The 26,410-nt window shown below is 46.3% G+C and overlaps 1 protein-coding gene across 7 annotated transcripts in view; it reads right to left on the bottom strand.

Annotated features, from left to right (window-relative positions):
* The window catches only part of KCNE1 (potassium voltage-gated channel subfamily E regulatory subunit 1), a 162,983-nt gene that overhangs the window by 53,743 nt on the left and 82,830 nt on the right, over positions 1–26,410 (bottom strand). The window contains exon 3 of one of the 7 annotated variants that reach the window (XM_085621333.1): positions 2,502–2,645. The exons of the other annotated variants lie outside the window; for them this stretch is intronic. The gene's annotated coding sequence lies outside the window, so the exon portion shown is untranslated. The remainder of the gene's footprint in view (positions 1–2,501; positions 2,646–26,410) is intronic. 7 annotated transcript variants of the gene reach the window in all.

Here is a 26,410-nt window from a genome sequence, read left to right as displayed (position 1 = left end):
CTTGAAAGTTATTCTCTTCTCGACGGGGAGCCAATGGAGGTTATGCAGGTGTTGGGAGATGAGTTCATGTCGAGGGATGCAGAGGACAAGTCTGGCTGCGGTGTTCTGTATGGTCTGGAGTTTGCGGAGCAGAGACTTGTTGATCCTGGTGTAAAGGGCGTTTCCGTAGTCCAGTCTGCTGGGTGATGGTCTTTCTTGATTCGGGGTTGATGGACTTAGATTATGATAGAGAGACACCACTGGCATAGGACGGCAAAGACACATTACTTAGGGGGAGGGAGATGCAGCCATACATGACAGGATAGGTGACAATGGACACTAAACAATAAAAAGCTGTGAAAAGGAGACACACACACTAACAAAGGGACACCCGGATCAGCAAATAACTAGCCGGCAGCCCTCAGTGCCGAGGGTCCAAAGCATTGCTAGATGTTACTCCTAACAAACTGCACCCAACAAAGGGAACTCAAGTATTTAGATAATTACCACCCTCCAGAATTTCAAAAAAACGAAAACGGCAATAAAAAGTGAAATTCTTCACTAATATTTTGAGTTCAGTTTAGGTAAGAGGGGCTGGTCAGAAGAGAGACGTTTTAAGGCATGGGCAAAGTGGGCTCTGGCCCAGGGCCCCAGGCTGTCAGGGGGGCCCCTGACAGGACCTGCTCTTTTCCGCAGAGACTCCCTGGTGACCTTGAATAATTCTTAAACAGATTGCTCTAAATACCAGTTCCCTTTTATTTATTTTTAATATGGGGATGTGTGAGAGCCTATTACAGACATTTGCAGGGAAATATTTTGTTTGTTTCACGCAAAATCCATACAAAAAGTTTCTTTTACATCAAAACAGGAACTCGCATATGACAAATGTGAGGGTGTCACAGAGATTATTTGCAGTAACATTAGTGAGCTGCTTCTCGGTTACAGTATTGAAAACACACATCACTATGCCTGAATATTAGATGTAAACACATTTAGAATTTGGATGAGTGTGCCTGTGCACTGTCAGTGGCCTGGTAAAAGAGGGCATGGCAGAGTTGAAATTGGATAATAAATTTAACAGGGGGCCCCAAAAATACATTTGGCCCAGGGCCCCAAAAATCCTTAAAATGTCCCTGGAAGAGAATGTAAGGAATGAAAAGTTGTAGGCGGAGTGCACATTCGCAGGGTGTCTTGGCTGGAAATCCAACTTAACTTCCCAGCGTGAGGAAGGACAGCGTGACATTGAACTGGATGAATTAGGAGCGCGCCCCGAAACCGATTCATGAATGTTCTGCCATGTTCAGTGAGAGGAATCCTGACGGGGCCGGGCTTGGTGCCACCAATTGTAGCATAACGCCTCCAGCTGCCCTTTACGCTGCGTCCTCCTTGGTTAAAACAGGCCCGTTCCAGTTTTACAAGACCTTCCTTTTAAATAAATCAATGTCAGAACATTTTAATTGAAGCTATATATATATAATGATGTCGGGTAAGTTACATTATTTGTGCATCCATGAATCAGCCTTATTGAAAGCATCCTGACTAGTCCCGAACTGCCTCAAACCTGTTAAAGAGGAACACATTCATTTCACATAAAGTCTCCTTTGAATACCAGATCAGATCTTTTCTGGCTCACCCAGACTTTCGGTGGGAAGGTCGAATGACGTAAACCCCCAGTTTTCACAGCTTAAGCGGGGTGGTGTAGAGAGTTATAGATATTTATGACCCTGTCCTGGCTGCAGCTCTGCAGACAAAGGCAAATCATTAATCAAAAGTAAAGGAAAAGGATAAACAACACAGTGACCAGGGGTTAACCACAGCAAAGAAATTAAGAGAAAAAGAGAGTGAATGAAAGAGAGAGTGGGAGAGAGGTTTGGAAGGAAGAGCAAAAGGAAGGACATATAAAAATAAGAAAGGAACTGTGGATGAAAGGATGAATGCAAAGATAATAGCACTGATGGATCGAAGGGGAAAACAAGATTACATGGGTGGGTGAAAGAAAGTGTCTATAATGATGAAAGGCTGGATGAATGTATGGATGGATGAATAGACGGGTGGATGCAAGGGTGAAACAATGAATTGGTGGATTGGTAAAAGAAGGGTGAATTGGTGGATGGATGAAAACAAATGGATGGATGAATGGGTAAAAGTATGGAGGAATGGTTGGAAGTGTGAGTATGAGTATGGATGCAAGACTAATGATGAGAGGGTAGATAGATGGAATAGTGAAAGGGTTGGTATATGGGTGGAAACATGAAAAGATGGATAGATGGATGGATGGATGGATGGATGCATGACAGGCTTAAAAGATGGAGAAATAGATTGACAGAAGGCTGGATTGAGGGACCTCATCTAGAGTGGGTAGAGTTTACTCGCTTTGGTCAGCTGACGGGGTTCGAGGGATGGATCAAAGTGGGGGGTATTTTAATTTTCTGGCTTCTTCCATGCTCCAGCATGACTGTTTGTCACAGAGGCCCCTACTTAAACATCTCATAACTAGCACCAGACGTTTAATGATGTCGTACCTGCTTTCATTAGGCCCAGTGGCTTACTCCGCACTGTCACAGTTCGTAAGTCTCTCAAGAGATTGCGGCTCTCAAGTTGCCATTATTCTCAATTGTCCCAGTAGCAAAGGCTATTCCGATCACTGTCAGGTTATTGCATGGGGGCTGAAGTGAAAAAAGAAACAAGACAAAAAAATATGGTAGCCCTCCTCACTGCCTTCAAATTAGCAAAAAAGTTCAGTGCGTTAATGCGTATATGCTGAATGTGGAAGTTCAAGAGTACAAATATTTGGGGGTCATTTTTGACTCGAGAGGCTTATTTAAGAACCTGTGTGCTGCGACACAAAGAAGGAACAACTCATGAATCATAGCGTTCGCCTCCCTATGGAACACCTTAACCCCTTCAGTGCCACGCCCTTTCCCCCTCCTGTGCCGGGCGTTGCACTAGTGGGTGGGGTTCATGACGAGATAGTCTCGTTATGGGCACAGCGCAACCGTGCTCCATGACGAGACTATCTCGTCATGGGCACTGAAGAGGTTAAAATGCTTGTTCCTCAAACCATTACTACAAGTCATGGCAGCCAAACATGCCCCAACTTTGACATATGGCGTGCAGATTCAGATAGGGAAGGCCTATAAAACTATAGATAGCCTTGTGGTAGCATGTTTTCTCTTCCGCAGCAGGCCACGCCATCACAAATCCCATTAGAGTTTGGCCTTAAGAGACAAACTTAAATAGTCTTGGGGCATTTTTGAAATTTTGTCATAAATTAAGAAACAATAACTCCACTATTATGTCAATCGTTAAGAGACCCTAGAAATGCAGCTGCGCATGAATATTTTAATCTGGCCATATCCACATTTAGTGCAGAACAATTATGGGCCCTACCCCTCTCACAACTCGTACTTAACAGAGTTATTAATGGGATCAGCAAGAAAGTGTCATCGCTGATGGCTAGAGAGGTGCTAGTGAAAAGATCCTACGTTTGGATTGTAATTGCAACGCACAGCCAATTAAAACCCCAGAACTATCTGGGGGTCCTGAATGGACTAAAAGCAAAGTTAAAGCTCTTGCGACTCCGGCTTGGCAATTTCCAATCCATAGCAACCTACCAGCTTGGAAAAGATTGAGCAACGCAATGTCATGTTGCCTCTGGAATTACAACAGAGAAGGCATTTGCCATATAGTTTGCAGCTGCCCAGCTTTAACTGTTGAACCTAAAAGACTGTTAAGACAGGATTTCAACCAATATGCCATTCATACACGCCGTCAAGCAGTAATCACTGGTATGCAGGGAGAAGATTTACCATTTAATGGAAAAAGAATTTAAATGCGTTGATATAGCAGAGGGTAAATTAGCTAAATGTGAAGAGTAAAAGGGTTTTTGTTTTCTACTCTTTCATTCATTCAGGAACGAACTCTCTGGATTGAGATATAATTATAGCAAGGGTTTTTCTGGCACATAATTATATGAGCACCTCAAATAATGTGTAAAAACAAGAGCTTTGATATGCGCCTTTCTGTTTATTTTATTCGCTCCTCATGTCCCTCTAGCTTATGGACTATAGCATCCATTCTGGATGACATTTGGTCTACTTTCTTTCGTCTGCTAAAATGTTGCATTCTCTCTTTTCGGCAAGCCTCTCTATTAGTTATTCACCATGGTATGACAATCTACTGACAGTGACTTTACTACTATTTTCTAAACACTCTTGTATAATTTCCAAGAGAGGAAGAGGAAAAGAACCTGGTTACAAATGTATCTAGAATATTATAAAAGTTGCATTTGTCATCTACATTCCTCGCCTAGGCAGGAAAGAAACCTAAAAGACCTTTAGAAACAGGCTAAATATCTACACTCTAAGCAAGCATTTGTAACATTTGAAGGACAGAGCACAGAAAGTACATCCTCTGACAATTCTGAGGCCTACATTAATTTAGTAAACAGAGAATAATTTCTAAAAACCTACACTACTTTCACGAAGAATAAAGCGGTTTCTCTTGTCAATTATTTTTCTGCAGCTAGGAAAACAGAATAACATTAGCATTATTTACATTATTCAAGCTAAGAAAAATCAACTATTGTGCCTTGTGAACATTTCCCATGTTATACACTCTTGTGTGATATTATTAGTTTTGCGTGTTTTATTAAAATACATGCATTAGAGTGGATTTCATTGAGCAGACTTCATTTTCAAAAATCGTGCTCCATCAAGAGTATAAGTGATCTCATCAGAAATGGAAGAAATGGCCCTTAGGTAATTAAGTAGGCCAGCTCCATAGAGAGACCGTCTGGACGCCATCACCTAGGGGTATTCCCCACATGCCACCCCACGCACGAAGGTGAAATGACTCAAGCGTAATAATCCAATAAATACAATTAGTAGTCTAAATTCATCCTGCTACCACTGTTCTTGCCATCTCATAATGTATCACTGGCAATTGGTATTGTTACTGTATTGTGCATTTTGACAATCCTGAGCTCTCAAAAAACCGAAATAAACAGATTTAAACAAAAAAGAATAATTCTGAAGTTATCTCCCTTTAAGGAAGATTACAATATAAAAAGCATTTGTGGGGTTTGGTGCGGGCGGTTCTTGCTCCAGGCTATGCAAGTCCTATACCCCAAAATATACGATAGCTCACCCTGCATTGGGCGCACTCTCTTTACAACAGAGGTCTTCGAACTGTGGGTGGGTTCCCTCTGCAAGTACATGTAAATGAAGATGGCCTGGAAGTGTGACAATGTTTATTTGCTGCATTTTCAGGCTTTCTTAATTTACTCTGATCAGTGAGATCAGAGTGCTGTGGGGCCAGAGGTCAGTGAGTGTTCTGCTGTGGGCTTGGCTGGGCAGAGTCTGGAGTCTTATCTCTGGCATTCCCGAGTTTTTCACAGGTTTTTAAAGTCCATTTGAATACTTACAAACCTTTGTAAACTGGTTACCAGGCTTAGTATTATTTCTGGTTCCAGTACACCCTGGGCCCCAACTTTGCCTATTCCTTACATTTGCATTTTATATTTACTAGTGTGAGAATGCGTTTCAGGGAAAGGAATATAAAGTAGGGTTGCCAAAAGAAAAATGCTAGCCATGTGTTGTTTGAAGAGCCTGCATAAACCTCGTCTTGACACTAAATAGGGTTATAAATAAAAAGTATGTATTAATTTGTAATGTGACTTTTCTGTCTTTGTTCACTTTTAATTATCAGTCATGAACCATTCAGGCCGCCCTTTCGCAGTGTCTTAAAAACGACCTTCCTAATGAATATTAAATAGGCAGTTTGTCCACCACCTCTGTGAATGGATGTGAAAGCAGGTATTGTGGCCTGCAAGGGACAGCTGACCATCATAAAGGATACTTTACTAGTGTGAAAAATATCTATGATAGATTCCCGTTAACTAGACTACATCTAGAGTTGATTCATCACCTAGTGGTCCTCCCCAAAACTAATCCATCTTTTGATTTTCGTTTTTAAGTGTAAATACTTGTCTTTTATAAATCTATCGTATTGTAGATTTCTCTTCCTATTATCTAAAAGTCTGAAGATTTTAAATGTAATTATAGCTTTTTAACTTTTTACCTGTTATTCTTTTATGGATTTGAATATAAATCTGAATAAAGATATGAAATGATTGATTGACCACCATCCTCTTCCAAATGTGAAACATTTTGTTTTTAAACACAGTGTGTGCTAGAACCCTAGGCCCTAGACAGACAAACCTACCACTCCCGTCAGGGGTGGGTGATTACACTCACTGTATAACCTGCACACACCCTTGGGTAGCTGGGCACTGAGCAGTCAGGCTTATCACAGAGGCAGTGTGTAAAGCACTGTCACAGCACTCACAATAAATACTCTGAGCATCACAAATGAGACTTCAGACATGATGTATGTAAATAACGTTTGTATTCGACACACACAATAATCAACAGATGAACATCATGAATTTCTGGGCATAAATCACACTTGGAAATATTACTAGCAGTACTAGGCACAACCGTGTCACAATGACATCAGTAGTATGCACACTTGGAAAAAATCCTATTCTACTGCCCCAGCAAACCGTTGTCAATCCTAGGCCACCCCTGGCAATTCTTATAATTCAATTTCAAACAGTTATAGGGTGCACCCCAGATCACAGCGATATTAGAAATGTGTACATAAAAGAATCATATCACTTTGGGGGGCATGGCTTGGCTGCGAAGCGGAATGGCTGCCTGAAACTGCAGCTCCGCCGATCGAGCGAATTAATCCGACGCTTATCTGCTAAAACTGGTGCCTGGACTCGGACCTCTTGACCCCTCTGAGACGCACTGTGTAGGGGCTCTGCCAGGAGGAATTCCCGCTCCGGTGGATGGTGTGGTGGCTGAGAACGACGTGGCGAGAGGCGAGCGGCCGGACGGCCTGGTGCGATCACGGACGCCGGGGACTGGCGTGAGGCTGAGCCCGAGAGTATCCTGTGCTGCGCGGCGGCGGGCGGCTGGTCGGCCCGGACCTGGGATCTCGACCTACCCTAGACACTACCCCCGCGGGCGGAGCCGTGGTCCGGAGGCGGCGTGCCCTGCGCCGCGGATCGTTGCTGGTCTGAGGTGCTGAGGAGTGGAGGGAGACCTCTCGGCGCCCCCGCGATCCGAGGGCCTGGAGGACATCCGGGAATCGTGGAGAGGGTGCCTGCGCCGGCGATCAGAGGACGTTGCAGGGCCGCGTGGGCTGCGTCTGCTGTGCCGGACATCGAGGTAGGAGGGGGCGCCCGAGGTCCCCTTGGAGCATTGGGCCCCAAATAAGGTCTTGTGGCACGGAGAGGAGGGCGGCCATTATAGTTGGCGCAGAGGCGCTGTGGCTGACTGCGTGAAAGAGCCCAACTTAGGCGGGCGGTGTGTCTGGGTCGGCTGGGGCGGCTGACCACTGCCTTGTGCCGGAGACGCTGGGCTGCAGAAATCGGCCCCTTGAGGAACAGTGGGACCACCCGGGGAGGCGGGGGGCACTCGGTGCTGGCGCCTAGGGAGTGCACGGAGGACCGGATTGGGGCCTGGAGCATTGCTGAGCCCGAGCTGAGATAATGCGTAGCCCCGAATTGTGAGACACAAGCAGAGCTGGTGCGCAGGCGGTGGCAGGAGATTGGGGTCTTGCGCTGCTGCTGTCCCGTGAGGGCAGACTGCTGCGCGGCGGTCACACCCCTGCGCAGAAGAAGGTGTCCCTCCGGACTGCGGGCAGTGGCTGCCCGCCTTGTTGACTGCTGCGCGAGCCTGGTACAGAGTGGCTGGGGACGAGAGAGGTGTCTGTGACACGGCTGCTCCGGTCGACCGATTGCGCTGGTTGGCAGACATGGGTAAGCCGGACACCCGACAGCCGAAGATCACGTTCGACAAATCCAAACAGAAAGCGCCGGACCCCGAACCTCGAGACGCTGAAGCTGCAAAGGACGACCGCAGTGGCTCTCAGGATGCGGACATTAAATCAATGTTCCAGGAATTAAAAGCGAGTCTGCAGGGCATTGACAATAAAATGGACGCGCTGGCGGAACGAATGGATGGCATCACAACGAGAATGGACAAACAAGAAGGCAGGGTGGAAGCGTTAGAAACACGCGTGGCCGAAACGGAAGAGAGTCAGATTGATCTCGTCAACAAACTGCGGGGCATGGATAAAATATTGGCGCTCATACAGCAAAAGAACGAGGATTTGGAGGCGCGCTCGAGGCGCAACAACGTCCGCATCACGGGGTGGCGGAAACAACGGACATTACCAACATGGAACAATATGTCGAGCAGATGCTGAAAGACTTGTTTGGATCGGGCCTCTCGTCGATGTTCCTTGTTGAACGGGCACATAGGACACTGGGACCTAAGCCTAAGCCGGGAGCACCATCTAGGCCCATTATTGCACGCGTCTTGAACTACAGGGACCGGGACACGATATTGCGTATGGCAAGTAACATGAAGGACGTGCAATATAAAGGCAACATCATCTCAATTTACCTGGATTATACTATGCAAGTACAGGCCGCTCGCAGGGAATTCATGCCGGCGAAAAAAATCTTCCAGCAAACGGGCATGAAATATTCACTAATTTACCCTGCGAAGCTCAGGGTACAGGGCCCGGGGAAACCATCTTTTTTCGTGGATGCGAGAGCGGCCCTGCAGTATGCGAAACAACTGGCCAGGGACCAAAAAAACCAAACACTTGCAGAGGGTCCGGCTTCGCAGGATAGACTAAGTGATGTGGAGTGAATGACTATATTAGGTCTATGACATACCGCTGCGACCTACCTGTCCTGGCTGGCTCGGGGCCTGTTGTCTGCTGGGTACATCGGAGGTCGCCTTGCCATGTTGGGGGAGCTGTGCATATGATTGTGGATTTGGGGGAGGGGGGGTCCTCGAGCCGGCATGCTGGGCTAGAGCTCGATCGCCCTGTCACGAGTACAGGGTTAGTAGGTAGCCACCCTGCGCGCCTCAGGGGATGTTTCCCACTAACTGGTTGCTACCAATGACTTTAGTTACAGTTACAAGGGTAGGGAGGGTGACCTATTTAGCACAACCCGATTGGGGGGTTGGAGCGGGTGGGGACGCTGTTATTGTGAGTTTGGGGGATAATATTGTTGTTAGTATGTTTTGTAGCGTAGGGTCTGAGGAAGCGAGTTGTTGGGATGGAATCACTACTGTACCATATTCACTGCCTTGTTGTCCGTCACTTTGCTCGCTGAACTGTGCGCACTCCCGTGCTTGGTGGCCTGTCGGGCTGTTCGGTTCTGAAACGCACTTTGGTTGGGGGTGTGAGTGTGGCGCGCTGAGTGGAACTGGCCTGCTGTTTGAACAATGTTCTTTTGTGCCTCCATTGCCGTGCAGAGCATAAAGTGTCTCACTTGGAATGTGCGTGGAATGAATGACAGCCGCAAGGCCAGGTTGGTGCAGGCCTACTTACTAAGAAGGGACATTGACATCTGCCTCCTGCAGGAGACCCACTTGACCTCCAATGCTGCGCAGCTGCTCAGGCGTAATAGATGGGGAGAGATAGTCCACGCATCGTATTCTAATTACTCCAGAGGTGTGGCGATACTGATTAGAAAAGGTCTACATTGGACCACGCACGAGGAAATCAGGGACGCTGAAGGCAGATACATGCTGCTTGTGGGGTCGCTGTGCGGCATGAGAATGGTGCTGGTGAACGTGTACGGTCCAAATGATGATAACCCATACTTTTACTGGAATTTGTGGCATAAGGTGCAGACTCGTGGCCCGGCGACCTTACTGTGGGGGGGACTTCAATGTTGTTTTATCGGACACTATGGATCGACAGGGCGTGGCTAGGGAGCATCATCCTAGAGCGTCGGAGGCGCTGGGCTGTATTATACAAGATGCGGAGCTGGTGGACTCCTGGAGGCTACTGCACCCCGGGGACCGCGTGGGTACATGCATAACAACGTATAGAGCTGCCTGGTCCAGGCTGGACTACTGGCTGCTCTCTAGAGATTTACACACCTCAGTACTAGAGGTGGAGCACCTGCCACGGTCGCTGTCTGACCACGCCCCGGTGTGCCCGTCCGTGTCCACCCCATCCCAATATATCAAACCGTTTAGCTGGCGGTTTCCCTCCCGGGCGCTGCGAGACCAGGTATTTCAGCAGGAACTCCGCGAAAAGCTGGAGGAGTACTTCGAGATTAACGAGGGCACGGTGAATTCACCGGGCATGCTATGGGAGGCCTGTAAGGTGGTGACGAGAGGGTACTGCATGTCGCTAAAAACAGGAGTTCTGAGATCCATAAGAAACACATTGCGCACGTTAGAAACTGAGCTTGCGCAACTTGAGTCTGCATTGATCGCTGCGCCGTCGGATAGCGTCCGTGCTGCGTTTCGATCGAAGCTTACTAGGTATCAGGAGGAGGCGGACAGAGAAGTCGCTTATTTGTATAAAGACTGTCAGGCCAGACGGTATGGTGAAGGTGATCGAGCCGGCCGCACGCTAGCGAACCTGCTGCGAGCGCCGCGAGGGTCGGACCATATCCTGGCACTACAGAGCGCAGAGGGCAGAGTTGTGAGGGAGCCGCCGGATATACTGGCTGCCATGATGGACTACTATAGGGAATTATACACCTCGAGGGTGTCGCCGGAGGACAAGGTGCTCTCCGAATACCTCGATACCATCGCTTTGGCATGGTTAAATGACAGTGCCAGACAATATATGGATTTACCGTTTGAGCCGGACGACATACGGGCAATAATAGCCAGTTTGCCACCTTACAAGGCACCGGGCCCTGACGGACTGACGGCGGCCTTCTATAAAGAATATGCAGACATCCTGGTCCCGAGATTACACAAGGTATATGAGGAGGCGATGGAAACAGGCATCCTCCCCCAGTCAATGCGTGAAGCGTTGATTATCACGCTACTCAAACCTGGAAAAGACCCTATAAGCCCGGACTCTTATCGTCCACTTTCCCTGATAAACCTTGACGCCAAAATTTACGCAAAACTGCTCTCTGACCGATTAAAATTTATGATGCCGCAGATAGCGCTAACTGATCAGTCGGGTTTTGTAATGGGGAGGTCCACCTCACATAACCTAAGGGTGCTGTTTGGGCTCCTGCACTATCTAGACCCCAGAGTGCAGGCCGCGGCGGCGTTACTGGATGCGACCAAGGCATTTGACTCCCTTGAGTGGAAGTTCTTGCGGACGCTGTTTACCCGAATGGGGTTCAGCCTGCCATTTGCCAGGCGAATTGGCATACTTTACAATGACCCGACGGCCAGGGTGCGGGTGAATGGTCAGACGTCTGCACCTAACTCCATAACTAGAGGAACTCGGCAGGGGTGCCCACTCTCACCGCTTCTCTTTGCTATCGCTACGGAACCACTGGCAGCTCGCATGAGACAACACCATACTCAGCGTAGCATCGGATTTACATCGCGCGGTCTACTCATATCGATGTATGCTGACGATATCACCATCTACATGATGAACCCGGCTGAGAACTTTGATCCGTTGATGAGGGAGGTGATACGCTATAGTGGCCTAACCGGCATCGATATAAATTGGTCAAAGTCGGTGATGTTGCCGTTGACGAATGGCACGGCCGTGTGTCACACTGAATATCCGATCAAGTGGGTCGCGGACGAGGTAAAGTATCAGGGTATACAGATGAGCCGCTCAGTCCAGGACATATGGCTGTCGAATTTTGGGGTGGCCATGGAGTGGCTGGAGAGCAAAGTGAAGAGATGGAAAACACTGCCGCTCTCTTTGTTAGGCCGCATTGCTATCGCCAAAATGGTTGTTGTGCCTAAATTCTTCTATCTATTCATTAATATCCCTGTGCCACTAACAAAGGCGTTCTTTCGCCGACTCCGCTCGGCCATGATCGAACTAGTTTGGGCGGGCAAGCAACCTAGAGTCGCATGGAACCTCCTTACATTTCCCTTCCGGCAGGGGGGCCTAGCTGCCCCGGACTTTGAGCTGTATGCTTACAGCGCGCAGGCACAATACTTGCATTATTGGCATCACCCAATTCTCTACCAGCCTCATGTGGCGATAGAAACGGACGTAGCGGCACCCTGCCCATTACGGACAGCGGTGTACCAGAGATATAAACGACCTCGGGAAGACATTGACACCGTGGAGATGGTGCGATGGGCTTGGTCGAGCATTGCGAAACGCGCGGGCGTGTCGGACTTCTACGCCCCGAGCATGCCGTTGGATGGCAACCCCCTGCTGAGTCCGCTGACGGATGCGGCGGTGGTGCGACGGGCTCATGATTACGGCCTGAAGGTGGCGGGGGACTTGTACCCGGACGACACTTTCCTCGACGTGAAGAATTTGGTTGCAGCGTCTGAACCGTCGGCATCGGAACTGCTACTGTACTATCAGTTGCGGTCAGACTGCAAGCATAGATACCCTACGTTCCCAGAGGCCCCGCCGACGACTTTGAAAGACGTACTATCGAACTCCTCCCCGCGTAAACTGATCACACGCATCTATAGGGTTACACAAAATGCAACACCTGTTGCGCACGTGGATTCCAGAGCTCTGTGGGAGGATGACGCAGGCATACAAATCACAGAGAAACAGTGGGAATTCTGTTGCTCCCAGCTTGAACAACTGTCACCTAACTATAGACTGCGGCTGATCCACTTTAACTACTTACACAGGATGTACCGTACGCCCGTGCAGCTTTTTAAAATGGGATTACAGGCTGACACGCAGTGTTGGAGATGTGGCGCAGGGCAGGCTGCGTTCTATCATCTTGTATGGACCTGCGAATCAATACGTGGATTCTGGGATGCAGTCTTTTCTGGCGTAGGGGAGATAGTGGGCATGGTTATTGCTCCAGACCCACTGGTGGCCCTCCTGGGATTTGTCAAAAATATACCTGGTGCGTCGCGACGACTTGTGGCCCTCCTTCTATTGCTTGCCAAGCGTCAATTGGCGATACACTGGAAGAAGAAGGCTCCGCAGACAATCTCGGGCTGGGTGAAATCAGCGGTATACTGTAGGGAGCAACTCACCGCTTACTGGGACCAGATGCCGCAGCGTTCACGACCTTTAAACATATGGCAGCCGTTGGTGGACTGGCTGGCGAGGGCGGGAGTGCCGGGAAATGACTGAGGAAGTGTGCGGGATGACTGATGCTGCAGCGCTTTTGGGATGGTGGGCTCTGTCGGGGGGCGTGCGAGAGAAGAGGGTGCTATCTTTGTCACAGGGGCTCTAGCGGCTAGACTGCGCTATACCTGGACGTGCCACATGGACACGGGGCGGTGAATGTAGGGATATCGATCCTTTAAGTATGTCGCTATTCCTCGACTATTGTTTACAGTTGTTGTTGTTACAAAATACGAAACACACTGCTTTGGGTACTCTGCTTCAATGTACGGCATAGATCAGCTCGAGCGGTGCGCCGCTACGTAATCAAGCTGCCTGCCTCCGGGTTGTTGGCTGAATAGCAGTGTACATGCTGAAGGATCAATAAAGGTTTTTGAATACAAAAAAAAAAAAAGAATCATATCACTTTTAAGCAGCACTGTGGGGCGAAGCCGTACCTGTTAAACCAATGTCAAACGTAGTATTCTTCTGGCAACAAATCAACATGTAAAGCACCTTCGCTGGCCAGTGTCATTAATCACAGGCAGTACGCAGACTGACCCACACACACACACACGCACGCACACACACACACACACACGCGCGCACACACACACGCGCACACACAAACACAGAGCACTGTAATGTGGTGCACTGATACCCGGCAGGCCAATTGATGGCACACTGCAGATTCCATGGTTTAAGCCTCCCGTGACCCTCCAACTCACCCCGACTACCCTAAGCCCACAGATTGAGGATAGCCAGCCCTCCTACCCAGATACTAGGCCGCACATAGCCGAAGTCACACTTAGTCAGGGTCCCAGGGAAGAAGATGGGGGTAGGTAGAAGGACTATTAGAAGGCAGTCGTTAAATGATGGTTTGTCCACCATTCCAGAAGTTCACCCACAGGATGAGGAGCAGAACCGGGCTGAAGAAAATAGTAGGTCACTCAAAAGGGTTCTACATGGGTCTTCCAGCACCAGCCCAGTTCTGTGAAGCACAGCGGGGGGTCATGCAGTTTCTTTACCTGCTTCTGATCATTCTCAGAAGCGTCCCTTCACCCTTATCAGTCACTTTAAATGCCCAGGACCGAGCCGGGCAATAATACCTGGCAGCAAGATGTCCTCGGGCCAGTGGGTAGGAGAGGGCAGTTGGTCCGCCGCACTGAGTGCCCAAAAGGGAACAATTGATGAAGGGGAAATGTAGCAGGAGACCCTCTCGGAAGAAAGAGGCACCTCAGCAGACACACGTCGAACGGAGTCGCATCAGGCAGCCAGGGCACAATATCTGGGGCGCTGTGATATGAGCCACGCCAGACAATTCCCGTCTCACACAATGAAGAGTGGCAAGCTTAGTACCTCCCTGGAAATGAGGCACACTGTCTGGTGCATGGCGCTCTGAGTCGCACCAGACAGTTCCGGTCACACACAACGAAGAGTTGCAAATTCTGTACCTCCTTGGAAAGGCTGCACCTTGTCCAGTGCACATTAATACGGGTAACACAAGGCAATTCCGGTCACACACACAGGCACAATTTCAGCAGTGCCACACGAGGTAGAATGAGGCACTAATACGGGAACACCCTCACCTCCGAGGTCACAACCTGTGAATCAGACACTGCACGCAATGAGCATGCAGTTGGTGTGTCCCATGAGAGAGATGCGCTACGATTGACAAAGAGGGTCACGTTGGGTCATGTAACGGGTAAATCTGATCATCGACAAAAAGATGCTTATGCCTGTTGATGCCTGCATGATGTAGGGGCCACACTACTTTTCATGTGGGGACCAGGCAATCCTGTCTCCAGACACAATTCTTAGTTTCACGCTCACGCCACACTCCCAGTTGGGATCCAACAGATGATGTGGGGTGTTAGAACTGGGGATCTCTAATTGACAGAGGTAGGTACCTTTGTACAAGTAGGGACCCTTGTTTCTAGTCAGGGTAAGGGGGATACATACTTTAGATAACCCCTGCTCACCCCCTAGGTAGCCTGGCATGAGCAGAAAGGCTTATCCCAAAGGCAATGTGTAAAGTATTTGCACCACAACGCACAGCAATATAGTGACAAATGGACAGTAAACCAGTTTACAAAACTAAAGTATCTTTATCTAAAGCAAACAAGACCAAAACGACAAAAATCCTAATACAGGTAGTAAAATACGACTTAAAAACAGTTATCTCCAAGATAGCACTAGTAGAAAACAAATAGCTCCACTGTCGGGACAGCAATAAATCCAAAGTACGGTGCTGACCGTGAGGTGTGCAGCGTTGGGCACGGAGTCAAATGGACCCCCCAAACAAACAGTACCTTGGAAAACGACATCTATGATGATGCACAGCATCGTGGGGGTGAGGAGTCAGAGCCGTGGTAGAGGCTGGTTTCCTGGCTGCCACGGGGGAGGCTAGGCGTTGTGTCCACAAAGAGGCAATGTGTCAAATCCAGGACAGGGGAAGTCGGTTGCATCGGCAGTGAGGCTTCGGTTCTGATGAGGCAGTGCAAAGTCGGCGAGTTCGTGGAGTCACCCTCGGCAGTTATCAGCTCCACAATAACGGCATGCAGCCACTGGCGGTGACGGCCTCGGTGCGAGCGCTGGCGTCTGGAAGGGCAATAACTGCAGACGTCGAAGGGCGTAGGAGCTGCGGTGCACGCAGAGCAGTGGTCTTGCACTTTGTGAGCGGTGCCCCTGACCTCAGTGCAGGTCATAGCTGTGCCGCTGATGGGTCGGAGATTGTTTTTCTTTCTTCTTTTAGGTTTCTTCCAGCTTCCAACAGCAGGAACAACCTCCAAAGGCCCAAAACTGGAACAGGCACCTGCTGGCAGGTCAGAACTCCCAGCAATGGAGTTCAGGCGAGCTGTTGGTGAAGTCTTTGTGTCCCTGAGACTTCAGAACAGGAGGCTAGCACACACAAGCCCTTGGAGATTCTTCTTCAAACAGGTTTCTCAGCAAAGTTCCAGTCTTTGTCCTTTCCTTAGCAGAAGCGGCAACTGCAGGCCAACCTCACACAGCACACAGCAAAGGGGCAGTTCTCCTCATCACAGCTCTCCAGTTCTTCTCCTTGGCAAAGGTTCCTCTTGAGTCCAGAAGTGATCTAAAGTTCTTGGGTTTAAGGTCCACTTCTTATACCCCATTTTGTATTTGTTCATCTTTGTGCCAGGGTCCCTAAACCCCATCCAAATCAGTTCTGTCCTCACCGGTGCAGTAAGACAACACGAGGGAGAGACAGCATTGCGCAAGGGAGACAGGCCTTATTTGGGTGTAAGGAAAACTCCTCCCACTACTCTAAATGCAGCCAAGGTCTATTCAGTTCAGCTCTAAGTCATCCAGGAAAGGCCAGGCACACCTCAACCCCCCAGTGGTTCTCTACACTGAATGCACATCCCTAGCCCCTGTCACTCCAAACCAGACAGTCATTCCACAAACAGGCAGAGGCACACAGAATGGTTAAACAAGAAAATGCCTACTTTCTATAAGTTCATGCCAGGCCAAACAGGTCCTAAAACAGCAAGAGCTGTTGAGTTAAGGTAGTTTTTAAACAATATGCCCATAGCATTGGGCTCATTAAATCAATTAATGCCAGAAGGAGCAAAAACAGACAATTTTACTGAATATACGTAGGGACACAAATGGGCTTTCGCATAGCAAAAGATTTATTATTTTTAATAAGAGATATAGTTCAAGTGCTCTCAAAAAAGTGAAGACAAGCGTGATGTGGCGAGTGAAGGTGACATTTAAAATATATACATCGCATTGACAACATAGACAGAAACTCCTGTTTGTAATTTTAACAGTGAAGGAGATTTTTGTAGTATAAAGGTTGACGGCGTTTTGATCTCACTGATTTGAGATCATCATCAGGACAAAGAATTGTGAGCATGACGAATATGAATAATGGATGTCCGGGTAATCCAATGGGTAACGGTGGGCGGGCACGTTTAGGGATTAAATACAATTCTAGAAGGCGAGCAATCACCGCGTAGTCGGAGTCACCAATTTTACTTCAGTAGCGGCAGAACGAGATAAAGCGTTCACCTTTAAGGATTAAATGGCCGCGGAATTCAATTCCAAACACCAGACAATCACCGCGTAGTCGGTGTCAACGTTATAACTTAAGTGGTTGCAGAACGCATGAGTCGGTTGCGTTCTTCTCGGGACGGGCAGCCGCTCTGATGAATCGAGACAGAGCGGCCTTGTTTTTCAAATACTTTCTATAAGTGGCATTTTCGCACAATTTAAAAACCATCTTTAGTAAAATATGTGTTATTACATTCTGAGTTCAGAGAGCCTAAACTTTATTCATCCATCTTCTCTCAATGGGAAGTTATACTTGTAAGATGTTACAAAGTATCTCCGAAGGTATCCTATGGGACAGATAGCCTTTCGATAGTTAAATACTGCCAATTTTGTTATTTCACTATCAGGACATGTCACACACACCAGTTCATGTCCTACCTTTAACATACACTGCACCCTGCCTATGGGGGTACCTTGGGCCTACCTGAGGGGTGTCTTATGTGTAAGAAAAGGGAAGGTTAGAACCTATCAAGTGGGTGCACTTGCCAGGTCGACATGGCCGTTTAAAACTGCATGTTCATACACTACAGTGGTAGATTATGAGACACCTTTACAGTGCTGCTCAGGTGGATGCCACAATCAGTGCTGCAAGCCCACTAGTAGAATTTGATTTACAGGCTCTGGCACATTTAGTGCACTTTACTAGGGACTTACCAGTAAATCAAATATGCCAATCAGGTATAACCAATTATAACCATAATTTACACAGAGAGCATATGCACTCATCAGCAGTGGTAAAGTGCCCAGAGTCCTATAACCAACAAAAACAGGTTAGGAAAATAGGAGGAAGAAGCAAACAGTTTGGGGATAACCCTACAAAAAGGGCATTTCTAACATGGGCACTTAAGATGGCACTGCTCTCCATGTGTCACAAGTAGACGGTGTGGGTCCTTCGTGGGAGGTCTTTGATGTCCCTGACACCGTCACAAGGGAACAAGGGTTAGGCCAACAAGCCCTTGGAAAGCACACTTCAGGTTGCCACACAGCAGCAGGTAGTCCGCCCAGGACTGCCACTATTCAGGAAGGGTACACCGTCTCTTTCAATGGCAGTAATCCTCCTTGTGAACAACTGAGTCCTCTGGCAGTGTGCACCACGCAGTTCCAAGTTCTCCGGTCCCACGTCCCCACAAGTGTATCTCTATCCTGTTGAAGTATGGCAACAGTAGTTATCTTGTAGTGCGCCTTTAAAGTCAGGGTGCTTCAGAGGGTCTACTTTTGAACCACAGATTTCTCCCCTAAATTTTAGTCCTGTCTGCCATGAGGCCATGGAATGCAAATCTTAATCTTTAATGGGGCCATGATCTGACACCAGTGGCCGCGTGTCAAAACCTCTCTCTCCAATCTATCCAGCTAGGCCCTCAAATGACAGAGGTCTGTCGTTCCAGTTGCATGCCCAAGTTTTATAGCTGTCGCTGGGTAGTTCAAAGATGTACTCCCCCGGCCTTCAGTGTGGGATGGAGTCAAACTAAAAGGCCCACAAAGAGTTTATGAGCAGAGAAATTACCACTTTCTAGAAGTGGCATTTCTAAGCTAGTATTGGCCAAGCCACCTTTACCACAGGAAAGAGTTTGTCAATGCAAATACAATGGGAAACATTATGAGGCTGCTCCACTGCAGTCCACTATTGCAGCCTGAAGTCATGTCAACCATTCATCCTTGTTAACATATGGGCAGAGACGTTTTAAGGCATGTACAAAATAGGCCCAGGGCCCCAATCTTTCAGGGGTCCCCCAGATAGAGCGAGCCTTGCTTTGCCAGCTCTGTTTAAACGCTGCCGATACCCATTTCAATGCTTCTATTTTAAAACTGCTCATTTGCACTGTTTTTTAAATTGATTGTGAACCTTTTAACTCTCGCTCTTATCTCTTGGTACACTTGCACTCTCCGGTCCGCCGCGGTATTTCCGTTAAGCGGAGAAAGTCTTTTTTGCCTAATGCTTTTTGGCGCTCTAGCCGAATTGTGCCTTCCGGGTGGGAGGAGTATAAAAACATATGGGACATTGAGCGCGCAGCGGACGCCAGCTCTGTTTAAACGCTGCTGCTACCAATTGCAATGCTTCTATTTTAAAACTGCTCATTTGCACTGTTTTTTAAACTGATTGTGAATCTTTTAACTCTCTATCTTACCTCTTGAAGGCGCGCCAAAGGCAAGCCCGTCTGCACCCGTCCGCGCTCAGACCGCGTCAGGGACCACATAGTAAAATTCCATTACTCCGGTGAGGAACTACCTATGCTGAATAACAAGCCTAATAACTGTATAGGCTTAGACCTTTGCAATTTGCCCATAATACATCTTGATAGCTGCTCCACTTGTGGTTTTGCATTCCAGCCTGACCTAGCAGCACGGGTTTCTCCTCCCTCAAACTCTCTTTTAATATCAAAACCTCTAGATATTACCCGGTGTGCTTTGGTTAATGCACGCTCACTGCCCAAACACAGACTAGAGATCGCCGAGTTGATTGAGGGAAAACAGTTGGATGTACTCTTAGTCCCTGAAACTGGGGGTGACAAAACGACAGGCCCGGATTTCTATCATGCTGTCCCTCAGGGTTTCAAGGTATTTAGGTTTGATAGAACAGAAAATAAAAAAGGGGGAGGAATCGCTATGATTTATCGTGACAAACTAAAAGCATGTTGCGAGCCCATACCTAACATTGATTGTGAAGCTATCTCATTTAATGTAAAAACTGATAATAAATCCACTTTTAAAGGGATATTACTATATCGACCTTCAGGTAGCAAAGCAAGCTTTCTAAATACAGTAAAATCACTTCTTGAAGAATGTGCGGCCGAGAAATCAACACACATTCTAGGTGATTTTGATTTCCATCTGGAAGATAGCTCTGACACCAATACAGATACCTTAAATGATCTCATGGCTTTGACTGGTCTTAGACAAATTGTCTCAGGCCCCACTCATCAGCCAGGGCATACCCTTGATGCTATTTTTACAAATAATGACAATACCTTACTCAAGAAATCTTACCTCTGACCTGGACAGACCACTCAGCTATTATTTTTGATTTATGTAACTCTTCCACTCTGTTAGGAAATAATTCTAGACACTTATTTTCAACATACCGTAGCTGGAAATTAATTGACAGCAAAAAGCTGAATGATCAATTACTGGGAACCCTATTTGAGCGTTCAAAAGATGCTGAAATTGCCTCTTTGCAATTTAACAACTGGCTTGCACAAGCAGCCGACAGATTAGCCCCCCTGAAAAAAGCAACAAACAAAAGAAAATCACCTACCTCCCCATGGTTCTCAGAGACTCTCAGAGCAAAACAACAAGAATGTAGGCGACAGGAAAGGCGTTGGAGAAATGATTATAACGTTCAGGACCTTGCCATTTATAAAACTCTTAATTGAATATAAAAACCTAATTAACGCAGAAAAACGCACCTATTTTACTAAACAAATTGATCAGACAAAGAATTCTACTAGAGTACTCTTTCAAGTGGTCTCAAAACTATCAGGTCCCTCAGAAACAAATTCTATTGAACCATCACAAGAATTCTGCGACTCTCCAGCGCAGCATTTCCTTGATAAAGTGAATCAAATCTATGACTTCTTTGGCACTAATATTAGCATAGACAACGATACTCCCATTAACATCTCTCCCTCTGACGCCTCTAGCTTCTCTAAATTTGAATTTATCACCAATGATAAGGTCACCACTCTTATTCAACAAACTACACAGGCTCCCCCCATGATTCACTTCCCCCTAGTATCTTCAAGCTAGCCTCCAAGATGCTAGCTCCTTGTCTTGACGATATTTTTAACGCTATGTTCTCTTCTCACTAGTTGTTTTCCCTGCTATATGGAAAGCAGCCTCTATAGTACCGTTGTTAAAGAAACCTAGTCTTGATCCCACACAACCTAATAATTATAGACCAATCTCTCGTCTACCTTTTCCCGCTCAATTAGTGGAGAACATAATGAACGAACAACTGACTGATTATTTACTAAAAAATAATTATCTTGATGAGACACAGTTTGGTTTCAGAACTGAACATAGCACTTAATCTGCTTTAATCAAAGCTACAGATGAAATTAGAGCGACTTTGTATTCAGGGGGAGCAGCCGCCATGATTTTATTGGATCTTTCCGCGGCGTTTGACACCGTCGACCATGATCTCCTGTTAAATTGCCTAAACTCCATTGGCATCTCTGATAAATCACTCACACTACTCTCATCTTTTCTGTTTGGCAGAACACAATAAGTGGCCCTGGGAAGCTATGAATCTTCGTCCTTTGTACTTCCCTGCGGAATTCCTCAGGGATCATCTTTAAGCCCCACGAAATTCAATATTTATGTATCTGAACTGCCTAATCTTATAAGAACCTTTGGGATTGCAGTGACATCTTACGCAGACGATACACAAATTGTCTTTTCCCTATCAAAAAAATCCTCACCACAAATGCAAATTTTCAAGGCTTGCATGCTAGCAGTCAGTTCATGGATGAACTCTCACTGTCTGATATTAAACTCCGACAAGACTGAGGTCATCACATTTGGCAATTTCCTTCCTTGTTGGTCACAGAGTTGGTGGCCGGATGAATTGGGATCGGCTCCGAATTCAGTTACCAAAGCGAAGAACCTTTGTGTTATTATTGATGATAAATTGAATTTTAAATCACAGGTAAATGCTGTCTCTTCATCATGTTTTTTCTTGTTAAAAACTATTTTAAAAGTACTCCCATTTATCCCCGTGGACAGAAAAAAAATAGTGATCTCTTCTTTGATCTTGGCCAAGCTAGACTACTGCAATGGCCTTTATATAAGACTCCCTGAAAAACAACTCAATAAGTTGCAGATGATTCAAAACGCAGCGGTGCGTCTTCTGCTGGGTATTCCTAAGCATTCATCTGTCAGAAATCATCTGCATAAACTGCATTGGCTCCCAGTCAGGAACCGCATTATTTTTAAATCTCTCTGCAACACCTACAGAGCACTCCAGAATACTGGCCCCATTTTTCTGAGGCGCCTATTCTACTGGTACATCCCAAAAAGGCATTTACGCTCCGAAGGAGCTAAACTGCTAGCAACTCCGAGAGTCTGTAAGGCCACATGGGTGGAAGTAGTTTTAGGGCAGCTGCCCCCAGACTCTGGAACAAACTTCTTTTTGCCATCTGATCCCTTCCAACTTTACTTGCATTCAGGAAGGCCTTGAAAACATGGCTATTTGATAAATAGTCATCTTCATCTTTACAGAAACTGTCTAGTCCACGGTCCAGCGCCAAGACACCCTCGGGTAATCGTGCGCTTAACAAATTTATTAACATAACAGAGTCTTACCCTGAAGCCCTTGAATAATTCTCAAACAAATTGCTTTAAATACCGTTTTGCTTGCATATATTTTTAATGTGGGTGATGTATGGTAGTCTATTACAAACATTTTGCAGAGAAAGACTTTTGTTTTTCAACACCATGTAACAGCCATAAATTCTTTTTTTAGATCAAAATAGGACCTCACAGATGAGAAATGGGAGGGCGTTGCCCAGATTATTTGCACTAATATTAGTGAACTGCTGCTGTATTATAATATTGAAAACACATGTCAATATCCCTGAATATTAGATGTAGACACATTTCGAATTTGGACAAGTGTAGTGTGCCTGTGCAGTGTCAGTGACTCAGCGGAAGAGGGTATGAAAGAGTTGAAATTGGAACATAAATTTAAAGCTGTTCTGAACAGGAACCCCCAAAATACGCTTGGCCCAGGCCCCCCGAAATCTTTAAGATGTCCCTGCCTACGGGAATTGCAAGCCTCATAGGTAGTGAAAACAGGGTACGCACATGTGTACCCACCCAGCCTTTCACCTACAATGTGCTTCAGCCCGCCGGACTTACCCTAGAAGTGCCCTAGAGGTAGTGAAAGGTCACCTCAGGATGGGCTAGTGATTTAGCAATGCCAGACTGAGCATAAGTGCAACTGCAATTGCAGGCCTGACACCTATTCAAAAACCACCATATGTGCCAGTGCGCAGATATCGGCCTGCAATGACAGGCTTGACACCTATTGAAAACCATCATAGCCGCAGGTGCGCCTAACCCGGCCTGCAATGGCAGGCTGGACACATGGTGACAGCCATCAGGTGAGCACCACTTCCTAATATGTGTAGGAAGGGTGCGCGCACTTTCACACTGCCTTTACAGTGGAAAAGTGCCCAGAGCCCTAAGGCCACAACAAGAGAATCAGCAAAACCAACAAGGTGTCCCAGGGGAAGAATCGACCCCCTAGTTAGGGAAAACCCAAACAAGGGTTCTTGACTACCTGGGCAGAGAACACACATGTGAACCTACCTGACTGCTCACCTACAATTGGCTTCACCCATCAGGAATTACCCCAGCGGTGCTCTGGTAGTGAAAGGCCCACTAAGGGATGGCTAATGAGTGAGACAGACCAACCTGAGTTTGATACATGTTTGACAGGCTATTCTGGTGGGTGGCACAATCAGTGCTGCGTTCCACTACAAGCCAGTGCAGTACCCGCCCTGGGTATGTGGTGTGCCTTTTTACAGGGCACTCACAAGTACAACACCTAAACCAATCCAGTAAGCACCCCTTCCTGGCACGTGTAGGAGAGGCATGAAAGTTTTCCCACTACAGTAAAGTGGGAAAATGCCCAGAGTCCTATGGCCACGAACAGAGAGTAAGCAAAAGCCAGGAGGACTAAAGCAAAACGTTTTGGGGAAATCCTCAAAGAAGGGCCGTGTCTAACACTGTGTATTTAAAAAAAAAACTTCCCATTTGATACCACATTGGTGGGAGTAGCCAGGGGTTCGCTGGAACACTTCCTGTTCCAACCCCGCCCCCCCCCATCGCTAGCCCATCCCCTCCACCTCCTCCGAGGCCATCCAATGTGATTTGATTTTTGCAAGGGAAGCTAATCATTCCAAACTATTTACTATGCCAACATAAGATAAGATAACATTTTAATGGTCTGTGACCGCAATTGATGTGACATACCATTGATAGAGACCTATGCAACTCACAACTAATATGGAACGCCTCTTTTAAACACCTACCCGTTTGTGATTTTGAAACGGTGGTAAAACCTCTATTACAAGTCAGAAAGACTTTTCCGTCCCAATAAAGGCGCTTAGTACACTCTAAAAAGGGCGTTTACGGTCGCAATGCCTGATATACATGCATTATGACTATAACAAACTTTAGTACACAAGGCCCTAGATTTTATAACTTGCATAAGCGACTCTGTACTAGGGCTGGGAATTTTTTCTCTTTTTCAGTGAAATGTAGCACTTCATATATGCACTAGTCAACCAGTTCAAAAACAACACTTTCATCGAAAATGAAAATAACATTGGACCCAAGTTGGTGCAAATGTTGGTGCAAAATTGACTTGCAACCGTGCAATCTACTAATTTCACACTAACTTTTAAAATCAGATTTTGCCAGTATCATACTGCACAATGCAAACCGTTCTACCCCTTTGTGCATGTAGGTTGTTGACATAGAGGAAGTTGCAGAATTGTCATAGACAAGCTTCTGTTTCCACAACAAACAGTTTTAATTGCTTTTACTCAGTATATCGTTAGTACGTGAATACTGAGCATTATATTTCGATATTAAGTGCAAATTGCTGCTAAGGCCTGAACAAATTACTTTCTTAAATTCTTTGATGAACGGAATTTTCCTGGCGTTCTTGCATTTTTCGGGAAAAGTTATGAATGAAAAACCTTTCTGTAGTTTCCAATGATTTATTTTTTTTAATAAAATAAAATGTAAATAGATTTGAGAGAGGCAACATTTTGGTTGGCTAATTATTACTCGACACAGAATCACTATCCTACCTCGTCAATTGTGCAATCTCGGATACATAGACATGTAAATATTTATCCTCCTTGTCACACATTTTCGTCCTTTAACACTTAATGTATACATGTGTGTTTGGAAAAAAATAACTACGGGCTTGATTCACAAAGGTAATTTACACTTTTAACTAAGTGTACACTTCGAGTAAGTTTACCACTTTTCAGTATTCACAAACTGCACTTTTTTAGTTAATTACAATTTTTTTTTTACAACAAAAGTGCACTTTGTGAATAGCACATTGCAGTATGTTTTGTAGCACTACAGTACTATTAAAAAGTGTACTAAAAAGTGCAGCTTGTGAGGCAGGCCCTACATCTCAGTTTAGTTTATAATCCTGTGTAAATGGCTCTTACTTATGTGGACTCATTCTGAGTCCTTAGGAAAACCAGAAATTCAGCATAAACAGGGTTTGTGCTCGATTCAAGCTTCTGAGTTGAGAGCAAATTACGCTTGCCTCACAGGATTTTTTCGTAAACTCTCTAAAAAATCCCTCAAATAACCAGAGACTCCTTTCATCATCTATGATAGAGGATGTCGCCTAATAACTAGAGCGTCGACTGCCATGCTGGGGAACCAGGTTCGAGTCTTGTCAAGGGACGCTCAGCATCCTGTGATTCTGGGCAAATCACCTAATCACCAGTGCCTAAAAAATTAATGTGTCCTTCTGTAATGCAACTGGTGGTTATCTAAAGCGCTCTGATGCCTTCGGGTCAAGTTTGCGCTATATAAAATTCCGGGGGAAAATAAATCTATAAAACCATGTCTCCTCCTTAGGCCGGCACACACATCTTGGGCATCAATACCTCTTTTTACAAAGGTATCTTGCCGTCCTCCCTCAAAACTGGTCAAATCTGCCCTCCTCAAAAAACCCACCCTCTGCCTAAATTGGGCTTCTAGTTGCTACCCCATCACACGCCATACTTACCTGAGGGTTTCACGAGGATATATCTACCCCTATGATGTACAACCTGTGCATGGAGCCTCTACTAGTACTGCTCATCCGGCAAGACATTGTAATCCAATAATAGATTGGTATACCCAGCTCAAGAACTTCGAGCCACACTAATCTCTGCTTTTGCAAGATCTTAACAACCCACAGTTTCTGTACCTAACCATGACCCTTGATTTTCAGTTTCACATATTCTTATTAATCAAATCAAATCTAATCTAAGCTATATGTTAGCCTGTGGGTGGCTAACAACATCTAACTCTGATCATACGTGGATAACATTCAAACCCGGTCCTCCACAGTGTATCTTTCATCCAACCCAGTTTCCCATTATTGGTAAACCCCAGTGTCCAGAGGGTCTCAATATAATGGACTTAGATGACTTTGTTCCTAGTCTCTCATCTTTGTCTAAATCCATAGGCTTTTACATTGACCTCTCTCTGTCCTTCGAGGAAGACATTGAGAAAGCAAGCATTGAAAATGCAATAGGTC

The sequence above is a fragment of the Triturus cristatus genome, chromosome 8 (genome assembly GCF_964204655.1).
Source record: "Triturus cristatus chromosome 8, aTriCri1.1, whole genome shotgun sequence".
Classification (NCBI taxonomy): domain Eukaryota; kingdom Metazoa; phylum Chordata; class Amphibia; order Caudata; family Salamandridae; genus Triturus; species Triturus cristatus.
The sequence above is the reverse complement of the archived record's forward strand: the minus strand, read 5'-3'. Positions and strand labels throughout refer to the sequence as shown.